Source organism: Schistocerca gregaria, unplaced genomic scaffold (assembly GCF_023897955.1).
Source record: "Schistocerca gregaria isolate iqSchGreg1 unplaced genomic scaffold, iqSchGreg1.2 ptg000350l, whole genome shotgun sequence".
Lineage (NCBI taxonomy): Eukaryota > Metazoa > Arthropoda > Insecta > Orthoptera > Acrididae > Schistocerca > Schistocerca gregaria.
In genome coordinates this window covers 643,700-663,505 of record NW_026061810.1, presented here as the reverse complement: position 1 = coordinate 663,505, position 19,806 = coordinate 643,700, and positions in this window count along the sequence as shown.

Genomic DNA, 19,806 nt, shown 5'->3' with positions numbered 1-19,806 from the left:
CTCAAAGTGTCTACGCTCTGATCGACTCCTGGAAGATCAGTTTAAGTTTCCTAAGCCAGTCTGGGGGGATTCTGTAATCTGTGGACCTTCAGAGTGTTGATGAAACAAGAAAATTCCATCGGGCTTGAATACAACATTCACCATGTGGACTTTTCACCATGGGAGTAATGTCTCAAACTGTCTACGCTTAGATCGTTCCCAGAAAGACCAGTACTAGATTCCGAAGCATACCTGGAGGCATTCTGTAATCTGTGGACATTTTTAGAATGTTGATGAAACAGAGCAATTGCATCGGGATTGAATGCAACAATCACCATGCAGACAGTTCTCCATGGGAGTAATGTCTCAACCTGTCTACGCTTTGATCGTTGCCTGGAAGACCAGTATTAGTTTCCGAAGCACATCTGGAGGCATTCTGAAATCTGTGGACCTTCAGAGTGTTCATGAAACACATAAATTGCATCGGAATTGATTACAACAGGCACCATATTGACTTTTCTGCATGGGAGTAATGTCTCAAAGTGTGTACGATTTGATCGACTCCTTGGATATTAGTATTAGTTTCCGAACCACATCTGGAGGCATTCTGTAATCTGTTTACCTTCAGAATGTTGATGAAACACAGAAATTGCATCGTGATTGAATACAGGCACCATGCTGACTTTTCTCGATGAGAGTGATGTCTCAAACTGTCTACGTTTCGGTCGTTCCCTGGAAGACCAGTAGTAGCCTTAGAAGCACATCTGGAGGCATTCTGTTATCTGTGGACCTTCAGAGTGTTGATGAAACACAGAAATTGCATCGGGATTGAATACAACAGGCACCATGCGGACTTCACTCCATGGGGGTAATGTCTCAAACTGTCTACGCCTTGATCGTTCCATGGAAGACCAGTTGTGGTTCCCGAAGCCCATCTGGAGGCATTATGTAATCTGTGGACCTTCAGAGTGTTGATGATACACAGATATTGCATCGGAAATGAATACAACAATCAGCATGCAGCCTTTTCTCAATGGGAGTAATGTCTCAAACAGTCTACGATTTGATCGTACCTAGAAGACCAATAGTAGTTTCCGAAGAACATCTAAAGGCGTTCTGTAATCTATGGACCATCAGAGTGTTAATGACACACACTAATCTCATCGGGATTCAATGCAACATAAAATAGCAGACTTTTCTCCATGGGAGTAATGTCTCAAACTGTATACGCTTTGATCGATTCCTTTGAGACCAGTACTAGTTTCCGAATCACACCGGGATGCATTCTATATTCTGTGGACTTTCAGAATGTGGAAGAAACACAGATATTGCATCCTAATTGAATACAACAGGCAACATGCGGACATTTCTACATGGAAGTAATGTCTTAAACTGTCTACGCTTTCATCGTTCTCTGAAGATCAGTACTAGTTTCCGAAGCACACCTTGAGGCATTCTGTAATCTGTGGACCTTCAGAGTGTCGATAGAAACACAGAAATTGCATCGGGATTGAATACAACCGGCACCATGCGGTATTTTCTCCATGCGACTAATTTCTCAAACAGTCAATACTTTCATCGATTCCTGGAAGACCAGTTGCAGTTTCCGCAGCACATCTAGGGGCATTCTGTAATTTGTGGACTTTCAGAGTGTTGATGAAACATAGAAATAGCATCGCTAATGAATACAACAGGCACCGTGCAGACATTTCTCCATGGGAGTAATGTCTAATACTGTCTACGCCTTGATCGAGTCCTGGGAGACCAGTAGCAGTTTCAGAAGCACATCTGGAGGCATTCTGTAATCTGTGAAGCTTCTGAGTGTTGATGAAACACAAAAATTGCATCGCGATTTAATACAACAGGCACAATGCGTACTTTTCCACATGGGAGTAATGTCTCAAACTGTCTACGCTTTGATCGTACGCAGGAAGACCAGTAGTAGTTTAAGAAGCACATCTGGAGGCCTTCTGTAATCTATGGACCATCAGAGTGTAGATGAAACACAGGAATTGCAATGGGATTGAATACAACAGGCACCATGCAGACTTTTCTCAATGCGAGTAATGTCTCAAACTGTCCACGATTTGATCGTTCCCTGGAAGACCAGTAGTAGTTTCCGAAGCACATCTGGATGCATTGTGTAATCTGTGGAGTTTCAGAATGTTGATGAAACACAGAAATTAGATTGGGATTGAATACAACAGACACAATGCGGACTTTTCTCCGTGGGAATATTGCCTCAAACTGTCTATGCTTTGATCGTTCCCTGGAAGACCAGTAGTAGTTTCCGAAACACATCTGGTGGCATTTTGTAATCTGGGGACCTACAGAGTGTTGATGACACACTGAAATTGCATGGGGATTAATACAACAGGCTCATGCGGACTTTTCTCCATGGGAGTAATGTCTCAAAGTTTCTTTGCTTTGATCGTTCCCTGGAAGACCAGTAGTAGTTTCCCAAACACATCTGGTGGCATTCTGTAATCTGTGGACCTTCAGAGTGTTCATGAAACACAGAAATTGCATGAGGATTAATACAACAGTCACCATGCGGAATTTTATCTATGGGAGTAGTGCATTAAACTGTCTACACTTTGATCGTTCCCTCGAAGACCAGTGGTAGTTACCGAATCACATCTGGAGGCATTCTGTAAATTGTGGAGCTTCTGAGAACTGATGAAACACAGAAATTGCATCGGGATTGAATACAACAGGCACCATGCCGACTTTTCTCCATAGGAGTAATGTCTCAAACTATCTTCGCTTAGATCGTTCCCTGGAAGACCAGTATAAGTTTCCGAAGCACATCTAGAGGCATTCTGTAATCTGTGGAACTTCGCATTGTTGATAAAACACAGAAATTGCATTGGGATTTAATACAACAGGCACTATGTGGACTTTTCGACATGGGAGTAATGTCTCAAACTGTCTAAGCTTTGATCGTACGCAGGAAGACCAGTAAAAGTTTCCGAAGCACATCTGGATGCATTCTGTAATCTATGGTACATCAGAGTGTAGATGAAACACAGGAACTGCAATGGAATTGAATACAACAGGCACCATGCAGACTTTTCTATATGCGAGTAAAGTCTCAAATTGTCTACGCTTTGATCGATTCCTGGGAGACAAGTAGTAGTTTCTGAATCACATCTGGAGGCATTCTGTATTCTGTGGGCCTTCTGAGTGTTGATGAAACAAAGAAATTGCATCGAGATTGAATTCAACATCCACCATGCGGATTTTTCTCCGAGGGTGTAATGTCTCAAACTGTCTCCGCTTGGATCTTTCCTGGGAGACCAGTAGTATTTTCCGAAGCACATCTGGAGGCATTCTGTAATCTGTGGGCCTTCAGAGTGTTGGTAAAACACTGAAATTGCATGGGGATTAATACAACAGGCTCATGTGGACTTTTCACCATGGGAGTAATGTCTCAAAGTGTCTTTGCTTTGATCGTTCCCTGGAAGACCAGTAGTAGTTTCCGAAACACATCTGGTGGCATTCTGTAATCTGTGGACCTTCACAGTGTTGATGAAACACAGAAATTGCATCGGGATTTAATACAACAGGCACAATGTGGACTTTTCGACATGGGAGTAATGTCTCAAACTGTCTATGCTTTGATCGTACGCAGGAAAACCAGTAGTAGTTTCCAAAGCACATCTGGAGGCATTCTGTAATCTATGGAACATCGGAGTGTAGATGAAACACAGCCACTGCAATGGGATTGAATACAACAGGCACCATGCAGACTTTTCTCCATGGGAGTAATGTCTCAAAGTGCCTACGCTTTGATCGATTCCTGGGAGACCAGTAGCAGTTTTAGAACCACGTCTGGAATCATTCTGAAATGTGTGGATGATCTAAGTGTTGATAAATCACAGAAATTGCATCGAGATTCAATTCAACATCCACCATGCGGATTTTTCTCCAAGGGAGTAATTTCTCAAACTGTCTCCATTTTGATATTTCCTGGGAGACCACTAGTAGTTTCCGAAGAACACCTGGAGGCATTCTGTAATTTGTGGACATTCAGAGTGTTGATGAAACAAAGAAATTTCATCGCGATTGAATACGACAGTCACCATGCGGAGTTTTCTCCATGATAGGGATGTCTCAAACTGTCTACAATTTGATCTCTCCCTGGAAGAACAGTTGATGTCTCGGATGCACATCTGGAGACACTCTGTAATCTGTGAACTCTCTGAGTGTTGATGAAACACATATACTGCCGCGGGATTGAATACAACATCCACCATGTAATTTTTTCTCCAATCGATTAATGTCTCAAACTGTATTCACTTTTATCTTTCCTGGGACACCAGTAGTATTTTCCGAAGCACACCTGGATGCATTTTGTAATCTGTGGACTTTCAGAATGTGTATGAAACACAGAAATTGCATCGGGATTGAATACAACAGGCACTATGCGAACTTTTCTTCATGGGATTATTGTCTCAAACTGTCTATGCTCTGATCGTTCCCTGGAAGACCAGTAGAAGTTTCCGAATCACATCTGGAGGCATTCTGTAATCTGTGGAGGTTCTGAATGTTGATGAAACACAGAAATTGCATCGGGATTGAATACAAGCGGCAACATGCCAACTTTCCTCCATGGGAGTAATGTGTCAAACTGTCGACGCTTAGATCGTTCCCTCGAAGACCAGTAGCAGTTTCCGAATCAACCCTCGATGCATTCTGTAATCTGTGGACTTTAAGAATGTTCATGAAACACAGAAATTGCATCGTGATTGAGTACAACAATCAACATGCGAACAATTCTCCATGGGATTATCGTCTCAAACTGTCTACGCTTTGATCGTTCCCTGGAAATCCAGTAGTAGTTTCCGAAGCACACCTGGAGGCATTCTGTAGTCTGTGGACCTTCAGAGTGTTGATGAAACACAGAAATTGCACCGGGGTGAATACAAGAGGCACCATGCGGACTTTCCTCCATGGGGGTAATGTCTCAATCTGTCTACGCTTTGATCGCTCCCTGGAAGACCAGTGGTAGTTTCCGAAGCACGTCTGGTGGCATTCTGTAATCTATGGACCATCACAGTGTAGATGAAACACAAAAATTGCATTGGGATTGAATAAAACAGGCACCATGCAGATTTTTCACCATGGGAGTAACGTCTCAAACTGTCCACGATTTGATCGTTCCCTGGGATACCAGTAGTAGTTTCCGAAGTACATCTGGTGGCATTCTGTAATCTGTGGACCTTCAGAGTGTTGATGAAACACAGAAATTACATCGGGATTGAGTACAACCGGCACCATGCGGTCTTTTCTCCATGGCAGTAATGTCCCAAATTGTCTCCGCTTTGATCGTTCCCTGGAAGACCAGTAGAATTTTCCGAAGCACATGTGGAGGCAATCTGTAATCTGTAGGGCTTCTGAGTGTTGATGAAACACAAAAATTGCATGGGGATTGAATACAACAGGCACCATGCCGACTTTTATCCATGGGAGTAATGTCTCAAACTGTCTACGCTTTGAACATTCCCTTTAAGACCTGTAGTAGTTTCAGAAGCACATCTGGTGGCATTCTGTAACCTGTGGCCCTTCAGAGTGTTGATGAAACACAGAAATTGCACCGGGGTGAATACAACAGGCACCATGCAGACTTTTCCTCCATGGGAGTAATGTCTCAAACTGTCTACGCTTTGATCGTTCCCTGGAAGACCAGTAGCAGTTTCCGAAGCACATCTGGAGGCATTCTGTAATCTGTGGACCTTCAGAGTGTTGATGGAACACAGAAATTGCATCGGGATTTAATACACAGGCACCATGTGGACTTTTCGACATGGGAGTAATGTCTCAAACTGTTCAAGCTTTGATCGTACGCAGGAAGACCAGTAGTAGTTTCAGAAGCACATCTGGAGGCATTCTGTAATCTATGGACCATCAGAGTGTAGATGAAACACAGGAATTGCAATTGGAATGAATACAACAGGCATCATGCCGACTTTTCTCTATGGGAGTAATGTCTCAAACTGTCTACGCTTTGATCAGACTCTTTAAAACCAGTAGTAGTTTATGAAGCACATCTGGTGGCATTCTGTAATCTGTGGACCTTCAGAGTGTTGATGAAACACAGAAATTACATCGTGATTGAATACAACAGGCACCATTAGCTCTTTTCTCCATGGCAGTAATGTCCCAAGCTGTCTCCGCTTTGATTTTTCCCTGGAAGACCATTAGTATTTTCCGAAGCACATCTGAAGGCATTCTGTAATCTGTGGGGCTTCTGAGTGTTGATGAAACACAGAAATTGCATGGGGATTGAATACAACAGGCACCATGCCGACTTTTCTCCATGGGAGTAATGTCTCAAACTGTCTATGCTTTGATCGATTACTAGGAGACCAGTAGAAGTTTTAGAACCACATCTGGAGGCATTCTGAAATGTGTGGATGTTCAGATAGTTGATGAAACACAGAAATTGCATCGAGATTGAATTCAACATCTACCATGCGGAGTTTTCTCCATGATAGGGATGTCTCAAACTGTCTACAATTTGATCTTTCCCTGGAAGACCAGTTGTTGTCTCGGATGCACATCTGGAGGCATTCTGTAATCTGTGGACCGTCTGAGTGTTGATGAAACACATATATTGCATCGGGATTGATAAAACATCAACCATGTGGATATTTCTCCAATCGAGTAATGTCTCAATCGGTCTACGCTTTGATCTTTCCTGGGAGACCAGTAGTAGTTTCCGAAGCAAACCTGGAGGCATTATGTAATCAGTGGACATTCAGAGTGTTGATGAAACACAGAAATTGCATAGGGTTTGAATACAACATGCACCATGCAGACATTTCTCCATGGGAGTAATGTCTCAAACTGTCTATGGTCTGATCGTTCCCTGGAAGACCAGTAGAAGTTTCCGAATCACATCTGGAGGCATTCTGTAATCTGTGCAGCTGCTGAATGTTGATGAAACACAGAAATTGCATCGGGATTGAATACAAGCGGCAACATGCCAACTTTCCTCCATGGGAGTAATGTTTCAAACTGTCGACGCTTAGATCGTTCCCTCGAAGACCAGTAGCAGTTTCCGAATCAACCCTCGATGCATTCTGTAATCTGTGGACTTTAAGAATGTTCATGAAAAACAGAAATTGCATCGTGATTGAGTACAACAGGCAACATCCGAACAATTCTCCATGGGAGTAATGTCTCAAACTGTCTACGCTTTGATCGTTCCCTGGAAGTCCAGTAGTAGTTTCCGAAGCACACCTGGAGGCATTCTGTAATCTGTGGACCTTCAGAGTGTTGATGAAGCACAGAAATTGCACCGGGGTGAATACAAGAGGCACCATGCGGACTTTCCTCCATGGGAGTAATGTCTCAATCTGTCTACGCTTTGATCGTTCCCTGGAAGACCAGTGGTAGTTTCCGAAGCACGTCTGGTGGCATTCTGTAATCTGTGGACCTTCTGAGTGTTGATGAAACACAGAAATTGCATTGGGATTGAATAAAACAGGCACCATGCAGATTTTTCACCATGGGAGTAACGTCTTAAACTTTCCACGATTTGATCGTTCCCTGGGATACCAGTAGTAGTTTCCGAAGTACATCTGGTGGCATTCTGTAATCTGTGGACCTTCAGAGTGTTGATGAAACACAGAAATTACATCGGGATTGAATACAACCGGCACCATGCGGTCTTTTCTCCATGGCAGTAATGTCCCAAATTGTCTCCGCTTTGATCGTTCCCTGGAAGACCAGTAGAATTTTCCGAAGCACATCTGGAGGCAATCTGTAATCTGTAGGGCTTCTGAGTGTTGATGAAACACGAAAATTGCATGGGGATTGAATACAACAGGCACCATGCCGACTTTTATCCATGGGAGTAATGTCTCAAACTGTCTACGCTTTGAACATTCCCTTTAAGACCTGTAGTAGTTTCCGAAGCACATCTGGTGGCATTCTGTAATCTGTGGACCTTCAGAGTGTTGATGAAACACAGAAATTACATCGTGATTGAATACAACAGGCACCATTAGCTCTTTTCTCCATGGCAGTAATGTCCCAAGCTGTCTCCGCTTTGATTTTTCCCTGGAAGACCAGTAGTATTTTCCGATGCACATCTGGAGGCATTCTGTAAACTGTGGACCTTCAGAGTGTTGATGAGACAAAGGAATTACATCGGGATTGAATACAACAGGCACCATGCGGACTTTTCTCCATGGGAATAATGTCTCTAACTGTTTACGCTTTGATCGTACACTGGATGACCAGTAGTAGTTTCCCAAGCACATCTGGATGAATTCTGTGATCTGTTGACCTTCAGAATGTTGATGAAACAAAGAAATTGCATCGGGATTGAATACAACAGGCATCATGTGGACGTTTCTCCATGGAAGTAGTGTCTCAAACTGTCTACACTTTGATCGTTCCCTGGAAGACCAGTAGTAGTTTCTGAAACACATCTGGAGGCATTCTGTAATATGTGGACCTTCAGAGTGTTGATGAAACAAGAAAATGCATCGGGATTGAATACAACAGCCACAATGCGGACTTGTCTCCATGGGAATAATGTCTCTAACTGTCTACGCTTTGATCGTACCCTGGAAGACCAGTAGTAGTTTCCCAACCACATCAGGTTGCATTCTGAAATCTGTGGACCTTCAGAGTGTGGATGAAACACAGTAATTGCATCGGGATTGAATAAAGAAGGGACCTTTCGGAATTTTCTCAATGGGAGTAGTGTCTCAAACTTTCTTCACTTTGATCGTTCCCTGGATAACCAGTAGTAGTTTCTGGAGCACATCTGGAGGCATTCCGTAATATGTGGGGCTTCTGAGTGTTGATAAAACACAGAAATTGCATGGGGATTGAATACAACAGGTACCTTGCCGACATTTCTCCATGGGAGTAATGTCTCAAACTGTCTATGATTTGATCGATTCCTGGGAGACCAGTAGAAGATTTAGAACCACATCTAGAGGCATTCTGAAATGTGTGGATGTTCAGAGTGTTGATGAAACACAGAAATGGCATCGGGATCGAATACAACAGGCACCATGCGGACTTTCTTCCATGGGAGTAATGTCTCACTCTGTCTACGCTTTGAACGTTCCCTGGAAGACCAGTAGTACTTTCTGAAGCACATCTGGAGACATTCTGTAATCTGTGGACCTTCTGAGTGCTGATGAAACTCAGAAATTAACATTGGGATTTAATAAAACAGGCACCATGTAGATTTTTCACCATGTTAGTAATGTCTCAAACTGTCCACGATTTGATCGTTCCCTGGAAGACCAGTAGTAGTTTCCGAAGCACACCTGGAGGCATTATGTAATCTGTGGACTTTCAGAGTGTTGATAAAGCAAAGAAATGGCATCGGGAATGAATACAACAGGCACCATGGGGACTTTTCTCCATGCGAGTAATGTCTCAAACTGTCGTCGTTTTGTTCGCTCCATGGAACACCAGTAGTAGCTTCTGAAGCACATCTGGATGCATTCTGTAATCTGTGGAGTTTCAGAGTGTTGATGAAACACAGAAATTGCATCGGGAATGAATACAACTGGCACCAGGCAGACTTTTCTCAATGGGAGTATTGTCTCAAACTGTCTACGCTTTGATCGTTCCCTGAAAGACCAGTACTAGTTTCCGAAGCATACCTGGAGACATTCTGTAATCTGTGAACATTTTTAGAGTGTTGATGAAACAAAGAAATTGCATGGGGATTGAATACAACAGGCACCAATCGGACTTTTCTCCATGGGAATAATGTCTCTAACTGTCTACGGTTTGATCGTACCCTGCAAGACCAGTAGTAGTTTCCCAAGCACATCTGGATGAATTCTGTAATCTGTGGACCTTCAAAATGTTGATGAAACACAGAAATTGCATCGGGATTGAATACAATGGGCACCATGTGGACGTTTCTCCATGGAAGTAGTGTCTCAAACTGTCTACGCTTTGATCGCTCCCTGAAGGACCAGTACTAGTTTCCGATGCATACCTGGAGACATTCTGTAATCTGTGGACATTTTTAGATTGTTGATGAAGCAAAGAAATTGCATCGGGATTGAATACAACAGGCACCAATCGGACTTTTCTCCATGGGAATAATGTCCCTAACTGTCTACGCTTTGATCGGACCTTGGAAGACCAGTAGTAGTTTCCCAACCACGTTTGGATGCATTCTGTAATCTGTGGACCATCAGAGTGTTGATGAAACACAGAAATTGCATCGGGAATGATTAAAACAGGCACCATGCAGACTTTTCTCCTTCGGAGTAATGACTCAAAGAGCTTACGATTTGATCGTTACCTGGAAGACCAATAGTAGTTTCCGAAGCACATCTGGAGGCGTTCTGTAATCTGTGGACTTTCAGAGTGTTGATGAAACACAGAAATGGCATCGGGATCGAATACCACAGGCACCATGTTGAGTTTTCTCCATGGGAGTAATGTCTCTAACTGTCTACGTTTTGATCGTTCCCTGGAAGACCAGTAGTAGATTCCAAAGCACATCTGGTGGCATACTGTAATCTGTGGACCTTCAGCGTGTTGATGAAACACAGAAATGGCATCGGGATCGAATACAACAGGCACCATGCGGACTTTTCTCCATTGGAGTAATTTCTTAAACTGTCTACGCTTTGATCGTTCCCTGGAAGACCAGTAGTAGTTTCCGAAGCACATCTGGATGCATTCTGTAATCTGTGGGGCTTCAGCGTAATGATGAAACACTGAAATTGCATCGGGAATTAATACTACAGGCACCATGCAGACTTTTCTCCATGGCAGTAATATCTCAAACTATCTACGCTTTGATCGTTCCCTGGAAGACAAGTACTAGTTTCAGAAGCACATCTGGTCTCATTCTGTAATCTGTGGACCTTTAGAGTGTTGATGAAACACAGAAGTTGCATCGCCATTGAATACAACAGCCACAATGCAGACTTTTCTCCATGGGAGTAATGTCTCAAACTGTCTACGCTTTGATCGTGCCCTGGAAGACCAGTAGTAGTTTCCGAAACACATCTGGTGGCATTCTGTACTTTGTGGACCTTCAGAGTGTTAATGAAACACCGAGATTGCTTCGGGATTGAATAAATCAGGCACCATGCAGACTTTTCTCCATGGGAGTAATGTCTCAATTTGTCTACGCTACGATCGTACCCTGGAAGACCAGTAGTAGTTTCCGAAGCACATCTGTAGGCATTCTGTAATCTGTGGACCTTCAGAGTGTAGATGAATCACAGAACTTGCATCGGGATTGAATAGAACAGGCACCATAAGGACTTTTCTCGATGGGAGTAGTGTGTCAAACTGTCTACATTTTGATCGATCGCTGGAAGACCAGTAGCAGTTTCCGAATCACTTCTGGAGGCATTCTGTAATCTGTGGAACTTCGAAGTGTTGATGAAACACAGAAATTGCATTAGGATCGAATACAACAGGCACCATGCAGACTTTTCTCCATGGCAGTAATTTCTCAAACTATCTACGCTTTGATCGTTCTCTGGAAGACAAGTAGTAGTTTACGAAGAACATCTGGTCTCATTCTGTAATCTGTGGACCTTTAGAGTGTTGATGAAACACTGAAATTGCATCGGGATTTAATACTACAGGCACCGTGCGGACTTTACTCCATGGGAGTAATGTCTCAAACTGTCAATGCGTTGGTCGTACACTGGAAGACCAGCAGTAGTTTCCGAGGCACATGTGGAGGCAGTCCGTAATCTGTGGACCTTTAGAGTGTTGATGAAACACGAAAATGCATTGGGATTGAATATAACAGGCACCATGCTGACTTTTCTCCATGGCAGTAATATCTCAATCTATCTACGCTTTGATCGTTCCCTGGAAGACAAGTAGTAGTTTCCGAAGCACATCTGGTCTCATTCTGTAATCTGTGGAACTTTAGAGTGTTGATGAAACACAGAAATTGCATCGCCATTGAATACAACAGGCACAATGCCGACTTTTCTCCATGGGATTACTGTCTCAAATTGTCTACGGTTTGGTCGTTTCCTGGAAGGCCAGTAGCAGTTTTAGAAGCACATCTGGATGCAATTCTGAAATGTGTGGAACTTCAGAGTGTTCATGAAACACAGAAATTGAATCGGGATTGAATACAACAGTCATCATGCGCACTTTCCTCCATAGGAGTAATGTCTCAAACAGTCTACGCTTTGATCGTTCCCTGGAAGACCAGTAGTAGTTTCCGATGCACATCTGGAGGCAATCTGTAATCTGTGGACTATCAGAGTGTTGATGAAACACAGAAAATGCATCGAGATTGAATACAACAGTCACCATGCGCACTTTCCTCCATGGGAGTAATGTCTCAAACAATTTATGCTTTGATCGTTCCCTGGAAGACCAGTAGGAGATTCCAATTTACATCTGGAGACAATCTGTAATCTGTGGATCCTCTGAGTGTTGATGAAACAAAGAAATTGCATCGGGATTGAATACAACAGACACCATGCAGACTTTTCTCCATGGGAGTAATGTCTCAATCTGTCTACGCTTAGATCGTACGATGGAAGACCAGTATTAGTTTCCGAAGCACACCTGGATGCATTCTGTAATCTGTGGACCTTCAGCGTGTTGATGAAACACTGAAATTGCATCGGGATTTAATACTACAGGCACCATGCGGACTTTACTCCGTGGGAGTAATGTCTCAAACTGTCTATGCGTTGATCGTACACTGGAAGACCAGCAGTAGTTTCCGAAGCACATGTGGAGGCAGTCCGTAATCTGTGGACCATTAGAGTGTTGATGAAACACAAAAATTGCATTGGGATTGAATATAAACAGACAGCATGCTGACTTTTCTCCATGGCAGTAATATCTCAAACTATCTACGCTTTGATCGTTCCCTGGAAGACAAGCAGTAGTTTCCGAAGCACATCTGATCCCCTTCTGTGATCTGTGGACATTCAGAGTATTAATGAAACACAGAGATTGCTTCGGGATTGAATAAAACTGGCACCATGCAGAGTTTTCTCCGTGGGAGTAATGTCTCAATCTGTCTACGCTATGATCGTACCCCGGAAGACCAGTAGTAGTTTCCGAAGCACATCTGTAGGCATTCTGAAATCTGTGGACCTTCAGAGTGTAGATGAAACACAGAACTTGCATCGGGATTGAATAGAACAGGCACCATAAGGACTTTTCTCGATGGGAGTAGTGTGTCAAACTGTCTAAACTTTGATCGCTCGCTGGAAGACCAGTAGCACTTTCCGAATCACTTCTGGAGGCCTTCTGTAATCTGTGGAACTTCGAAGTGTTGATGAAACACAGAAATTGCATTGGGATTGAATACAAAAGGCACCATGCATACTTTTCTCCATGGCAGTAATTTCTCAAACTATCTACGCTTTGATCTTTCCCTGGAAGACAAGTAGTAGTTTACGAAGCACATCTGTTCTCATTCTGTAATCTGTGGACCTTTAGAGTGTTGATGAAACACAGAAATTGCATCGCAATTGAATACAACAGGCACAATGGTGACTTTTCTCCAAGGGAGTAATGTCTCAAACTGTATAAGCTTTGACCGTTCACTGGAAGACCAGTAGTAGTTTCCGATGCACATCTGGATGCATTTAGTAATCTGTGGACCTTCAGAGTGTGGATGAAACACAGAAATTGCATCGGGATTGAATACAACTGGCACCATGCGGTCTTTACTCCATGGGAGTAATTTCTCAAACAATATACGCTTTGATCATACCCTGGAAGACCAGTAGTATCTTCCGATGGACATCTGGTGGCATTCTGTAATCTGTGGACCTTCATATTGTTGATTGATTGTTGATTGAAGACCAGTAGGAGTTTCCAATTTACATCTGGAGACAATCTGTAATCTGTGGATCCACTGAGTGTTGATGAAACAAAGAAATTGCATCGGGATTGAATACAACTGGCACCATGCGGACTTTTCTCCATGGGAATGATGTCTCTAACTGTCTACGCTTTGATCGTTTCCTGGAAGACAAGTACTAGTTTACGAAGCACATCTAGTCTCATTCTGTAATCTGTGGACCTTTACAGTGTTGATGAAACACAGAAATTGCATCGCGATTCAATACAACAGGCACCATGCAGACTTTTCTCCATGGGAGTAAAGTCTCAAACTGTCCACATTTTGATCGTTACCTGGAAGACTAGTATTAGTTTCCGAAGCACATCTGGTGGCATTCTGTAATCTGTGGACTTTCAGAGTGTTGATGAAACACAGAAATTGCTTCGGGATTGAATAAAACTGGCACAATGCAGACTTTTGACCATGGGATTAATGTCTCAATCTGTCTACAATTTTGATCTTTCCCTGGAAGTCCAGTTGTAGTTTCCGAATCACATCTTGAGGAATTCTGTATAATGTGGAACTTCTAAGTGTTGATAAAACACAGAAATTGCATCGGGAATGAATACAATAAGCATCATGCTGACTTATCTCCATTTGAGTAATGTCTCAAACTGTCTACGCTTTGGTCGTTTCCTGGAAGGCCAGTAGTAGTTTTCGAAGCACATCTAGAAGCATTCCGTAAACTGTTGACCGTCAGAGTGTTGACGAAACACATAAATTGCATCGGGATTGAATACAACAGTCAGCATGCGGACTTCTCTCCATGGGTCTAATGTCTCTAACTGTCTACGCTTAGATCGTTCCCTGGAAGACCAGTAGTAGTTTCCGAAGCACATTTGGGGGTATCTGTAATCTGTTGACATTCAGAGTGTTGATGAAACACAGAAATTGCATCGGGATTGTATACAACAGGCACACTGCGGTCTTTTCTCCATGTGAGTAATGTCTCAAACTGTCTACGTTTTGATCGATTCCTGGAAGACCAGTAGTAGTTTCCGAAGCACATCTGGAGGCATTCTGTAATCTGTATACCTTCAGAGTGTTGATGAAACACAGAAACAGCATTGGGATTGGATACCACAGTCACCATGCGGACATTTTTCCATAGGAGTAATGTCTCAAACTGTCTACGCTTTGAATTTTTCGTGGAAGACCACTACTTGTTTCCGAAGCACATCTGGATTCATTCTGTAATATGTGGAACTTCAGAGTGTCGATGACACAGAAATTGCATCGGGATTGTATACCACATTCACCATGCGGACTTTTCTCCATGGGAGTAATGTCTCAAACTGTCAACGCTTTGATCGATTCTGGAAGAGCAGTTGTAGTTTAAAAAGCACATCTGGAGGCATTCTGTAATTTGTAGACGTTCAGAGTATTGATGAAACACAGAAATAGCATCGGGATTGTTTACAACAGGCACCATGCGGAATTTTCTTCATGTTAGTAATGTCTCAAACTGTCTGCGCTTTTATCGATTCCTGGAAGACCAGTAGTAGTTTCTGAACCACATCTCGAGGCGTTCTGTAATCTGTGGACCATCAGAGTGTTGATGAAACACATAAATTGATTCGTAATTGTATACCACAGGCACCAAGCGGACATTTCACCATCGGAGCTTTGTCTCAAATTGTCTGCGCTTTGATCGATTCCATTAAGACCAGCAGAAGCTTCCTAAGCACATCTGGAGGCATTCTGTAATCTATAGACCTTCAGAGTACTGATAAAACAAAGAAATTGCTTCGGGATTGAATACAACAGGCATCATAAAGACTTTTCTCCATGGGAGTAATGTCTCAAATTGTCAACGCTTTGATCGACCCCTGGGAGAGCAGTAGTAGTTTAAGAAGCACATCTGCTGGCATTATAATCTGTGGACCTTCAGTGTGTTGATGAAACACAGAAATAGCATCGTGATTAAATACCACAGGCACCATGCGGACTTTTCACCATGGGAGTAATGTCTCAAACTGTCTACGCTTTGATCGACTCCTGGAAGACCAGTAGAAGCTTCTGAAGCACATCTCGAGGCATTCTGTAATCTGTAGACCTTCAGAGTACTGATGAAACACAGAAATAGTATCGGGCATTGTTAACAACAGGCACCATGCGGACTTTTATCCATGGGAAAAATGTCTCAAATTATCTGCGCTTTGATCGATTTCTGGAAGACCAGTAGTAGTTTCCGAAGCACATCTGGAGGCATTCTGTAATCTGTGGACCTTCAGTGTGTTGATGAAACAAAGAAATAGCATCGTAATTAAACACAACATGCCCCAAGCGGACTTTTCTCCATGGGAGTAATGTCTCAAACTGTCTACGCTTTGATCGTTCCCTGGAAGACCTGTAGTAGTTTCCGAAGCACATCTTGAGTGATTCTGTAATCTGTGGTCGTTCAGGGTGTTGATGAAGCTCAGAAATGTCATCGGGATTGGATACAAAAGGAACCATGCGGACTTTTCTCCACAGGAGCAATGTCTCAAACTGTTTACGATCTGATCGTTCCCTGGAAGACCAGTAATATTTTACGAAGCACATCTGGAAGCATTCTGTAATCTGTGGACCTTCAAACTGTTGATGAAACACAGAAATTGCATCGTGATTGAATACCACAGGCACTATGCGGACTTTTCTCCATGGGAGTAATGTCTCAAACTGTCTAGGCTTTGATCTATTCCTGGAAGACCAGTAAAAGCTTCCGAATCACATCTGGAGCTATTCTGTAATCTGTAGACCTTCAGAGTATTGATGAAACAATGAAATTGCTTCCGGATTGAATACAACAAGCACCATGCAGACTTTTCTCCATGTTACTGATGTCTCAAACTGTCTACGCTTTGGTCGATTCGCGGAAGAGCAGTAGTAGTTTAAGAAGCACATCTGGAGGGATTCTGTAATCTGTGGACATTCAGGGTGTTGATGAAACAAAGAAATTGCTTCGGATTGAAAACAACACTCACCATGCAGACTTTTTTCCATGGGAGTAATGTCTCAAACTGTCAACGCTTTGATCGATTTATGGAAGAGCAGTAGTAGTTTGAGAAGCACATCTGGAGTCATTCTGTTATCTGTGGACTTCAAGAGTGTTGATGAAACACAGAAATTGCATCGCAATTCAACACAACATGCACCATGCGGACTTTTCTCCATGGGAGTAATGTCTCGAACTGTCTACGCTTTGATCGTTCCCTGGAAGACCAGTAGTAGTTTCCGAAGCACATCTGGAGGCACTCTATAATCTATGGACCTTCAGAGTGTTGATGAAGCACAGAAATAGCATCGAGATTGGATACAACATTCACCATGCGCACTTTTCTCCATAGAATAAATGTCTCAAACTGTCTACGATTTTAATCGTTCCCTGGAAGACTAGTAGTAGTTTCCGAAGCACATCTGTTGGCATTCTGTAATCTATGGAGTTTCTGAGTGTTGATGAAACACCGAAATTGCATCGGGATTAATTACAACAGGCACGATGCAGACTTTTCTCCATGCGAATAATGTCTCTAACTCTCTACGCTTTATCGTTCCCTCGAAGTCCAGTAGAAGTTTCCGAAGCACATCTGTTGGCATTCTGTAATCTGTGGACCTTCAGTGTGTTGATGAAACAAAGACATTGCATCGTAATTGAACACAACATGCTCCAATCGGACTTTTCTCCATGGGAGTAATATCTCAAACTGTCTACGGTTTGATCGTTCCCTGGAAGACCAGTAGTAGTTTACGAAGCACATCTGGAAGCATTCTGTAATCTGTGGACCTTCAGACTGTTGATGAAACACAGAAATAGCATCGGGATTGAATACAACAGGCACCATGTGGACTTTTCTCCATGGGAGTAGTGTCTCAAACTGTCTACACTTTGATCGTTCCCTGGAAGACCAGTAGTAGTTCCCGAATCACATCTGGAGGCATTCTGTAATCTTTGTGTTGATGAAACACTGAAATTGCATCGGGATTGAATACAACAGGCATCATGCCGACTTTTCTCAATGCGTGTAATGTCTCAACCTCTCTACGCTTTGATCGTTCCCTGGAAGACAAGTCGTACTTTCTGAAGCACGACCGGATTTATTCTGTAATCGGTGACTCTTCAGGGTGTTGATGAAACAAAGAAATTGCATCGCGATTGAATACAACAGGCACGATGCCGACTTTTCTCCATGGGAGTAATGTCTTTAACTGTAAACGCTTTGATCTATTCCTGGAAGAGCAGTATTAGTTTCTGAAGCACGTCTGTAGGCATTATGCAATCTGTGGACCTTCAGAGTGTTGATGAAACAAAGAAATTGCATCGGGATTGAATACAACAGGCATCATGCCGACTTTTCTCCATGGGAGCAATGTCTCAAATTGTCTACGCTTTGATCGTTCCCCGGATGCATTATAGTAGTTTCCGAAGCACATCTGGAGGCAATCTGTAATCTGTGGACGTTTAGTGTGTTGATGAAACACAGAAATTGCATCGGGATTGAATACAACAGGCACCATGTATACTTTTCTCCATGGGAGTAGTGTCTCAAACTGTCTACGCTTTGATCGTTCCCTGGAAGACCAGTAGTAGTTTCCGAAGCACATCTGGAGGCCCTCTGTAATCTGTGGACCTTCAGAGTGTTGATGAAGCACAGAAATGGCATCGGGATTGGATACAACAGGCACCATGCGGACTTTTCTCCATAGGAGTAATGTCTCAAACTGTTTACGATTTGATCGTTCCCTGGAAGACGAGTAGTGGTTTACGAAGCACATCTGGAAGCATTCTGTAATCTGTGGACCTTCAGACTGTTGATGAAACACAGAAAATGCGTCTGGATTGAATACAAAAGGCACCATGTGGACTTTTCTCTATGGGAGTAGTGTCTCAAACTGTCTGCAATTTGATCGTTCCTTGGACGACCAGTAGTAGTTTCCGAATCACATCCGGAGGCATTCTGTAATGTATGGAGATTCTGAGTGTTGATGAAACCACCGAAATGGCATCGGGATTGAATACAACAGGCACCATGCGTACTTTTCTCCATGGGAGAAATGTCTCAAACTGTCCACGCTTTGTTCGTTCCCTGAAAGACCAGTAGTAGTTTGCGAATCACATCTGGAGGCCTTCTGTAATCTGTGGACATTCAGGGTGTTGATGAAAGAAAGAAATTGCTTCGGGATTGAATACAACACGCACCATGCAGACTTTTCTCCATGGGAGTAATGTCTCAAATTGTCATCGAGTTGATCGATCCCTGGAAGAGCAGTAGTAGTTTAAGAATCACATCTGTTGGCATTCTGTAATCTATGGAGTTTCTGAGTGTTGATGGAACACCGAAATGCATCGGGATTGAAAACAACAACCACCATGCGAACTTTTCTCCATGGGATTAATGGCTCATACTGTCTACGATTTGATCGTTCCCGAAAGACCAGTAGTAGTTACCGAAACACATCAGGAAGCATTCTTTAATCTGTGGACCTTCTGAGTGTTGATGAAACAAATAAATTGCATCGTAATAGAACACAACATGCACCAATCGGACTTTTCTCCATGGGAGTAATGTCTCAAACTGTCTACGGTTTGATCGTTCCCTGGAAGACCAGTAGTAGTTTCCGAAGCACATCTGGAGGCCCTCTGCAATCTGTGGACCTTCTGAGTGTTGATGCAGCACAGAAATGGCATCGGGATTGGATACAACAGGAACCATGCGGACTTTTCTCCATAGGAGTAATGTCTCAAACTTTCTACGACTTGTTCGTTCCATGGAAGACCAGTAGTAGTTTACGAAGCACATCTGGAAGCATTCTGTAATCTGTGGACCTTCAGACTGTTGATGAAACACAGAAATTGCATCGGGATTGAATACCACAGGCACCATGTGGACTTTTCTCCATGGGAGTAGTGTCTCAAACTGTCTACACTTTGATCGTTGCTTGGAAGACCAGTAGTAGTTTCCGAATCACATCTGGAGGCATTCTGTAATCTATGGAGT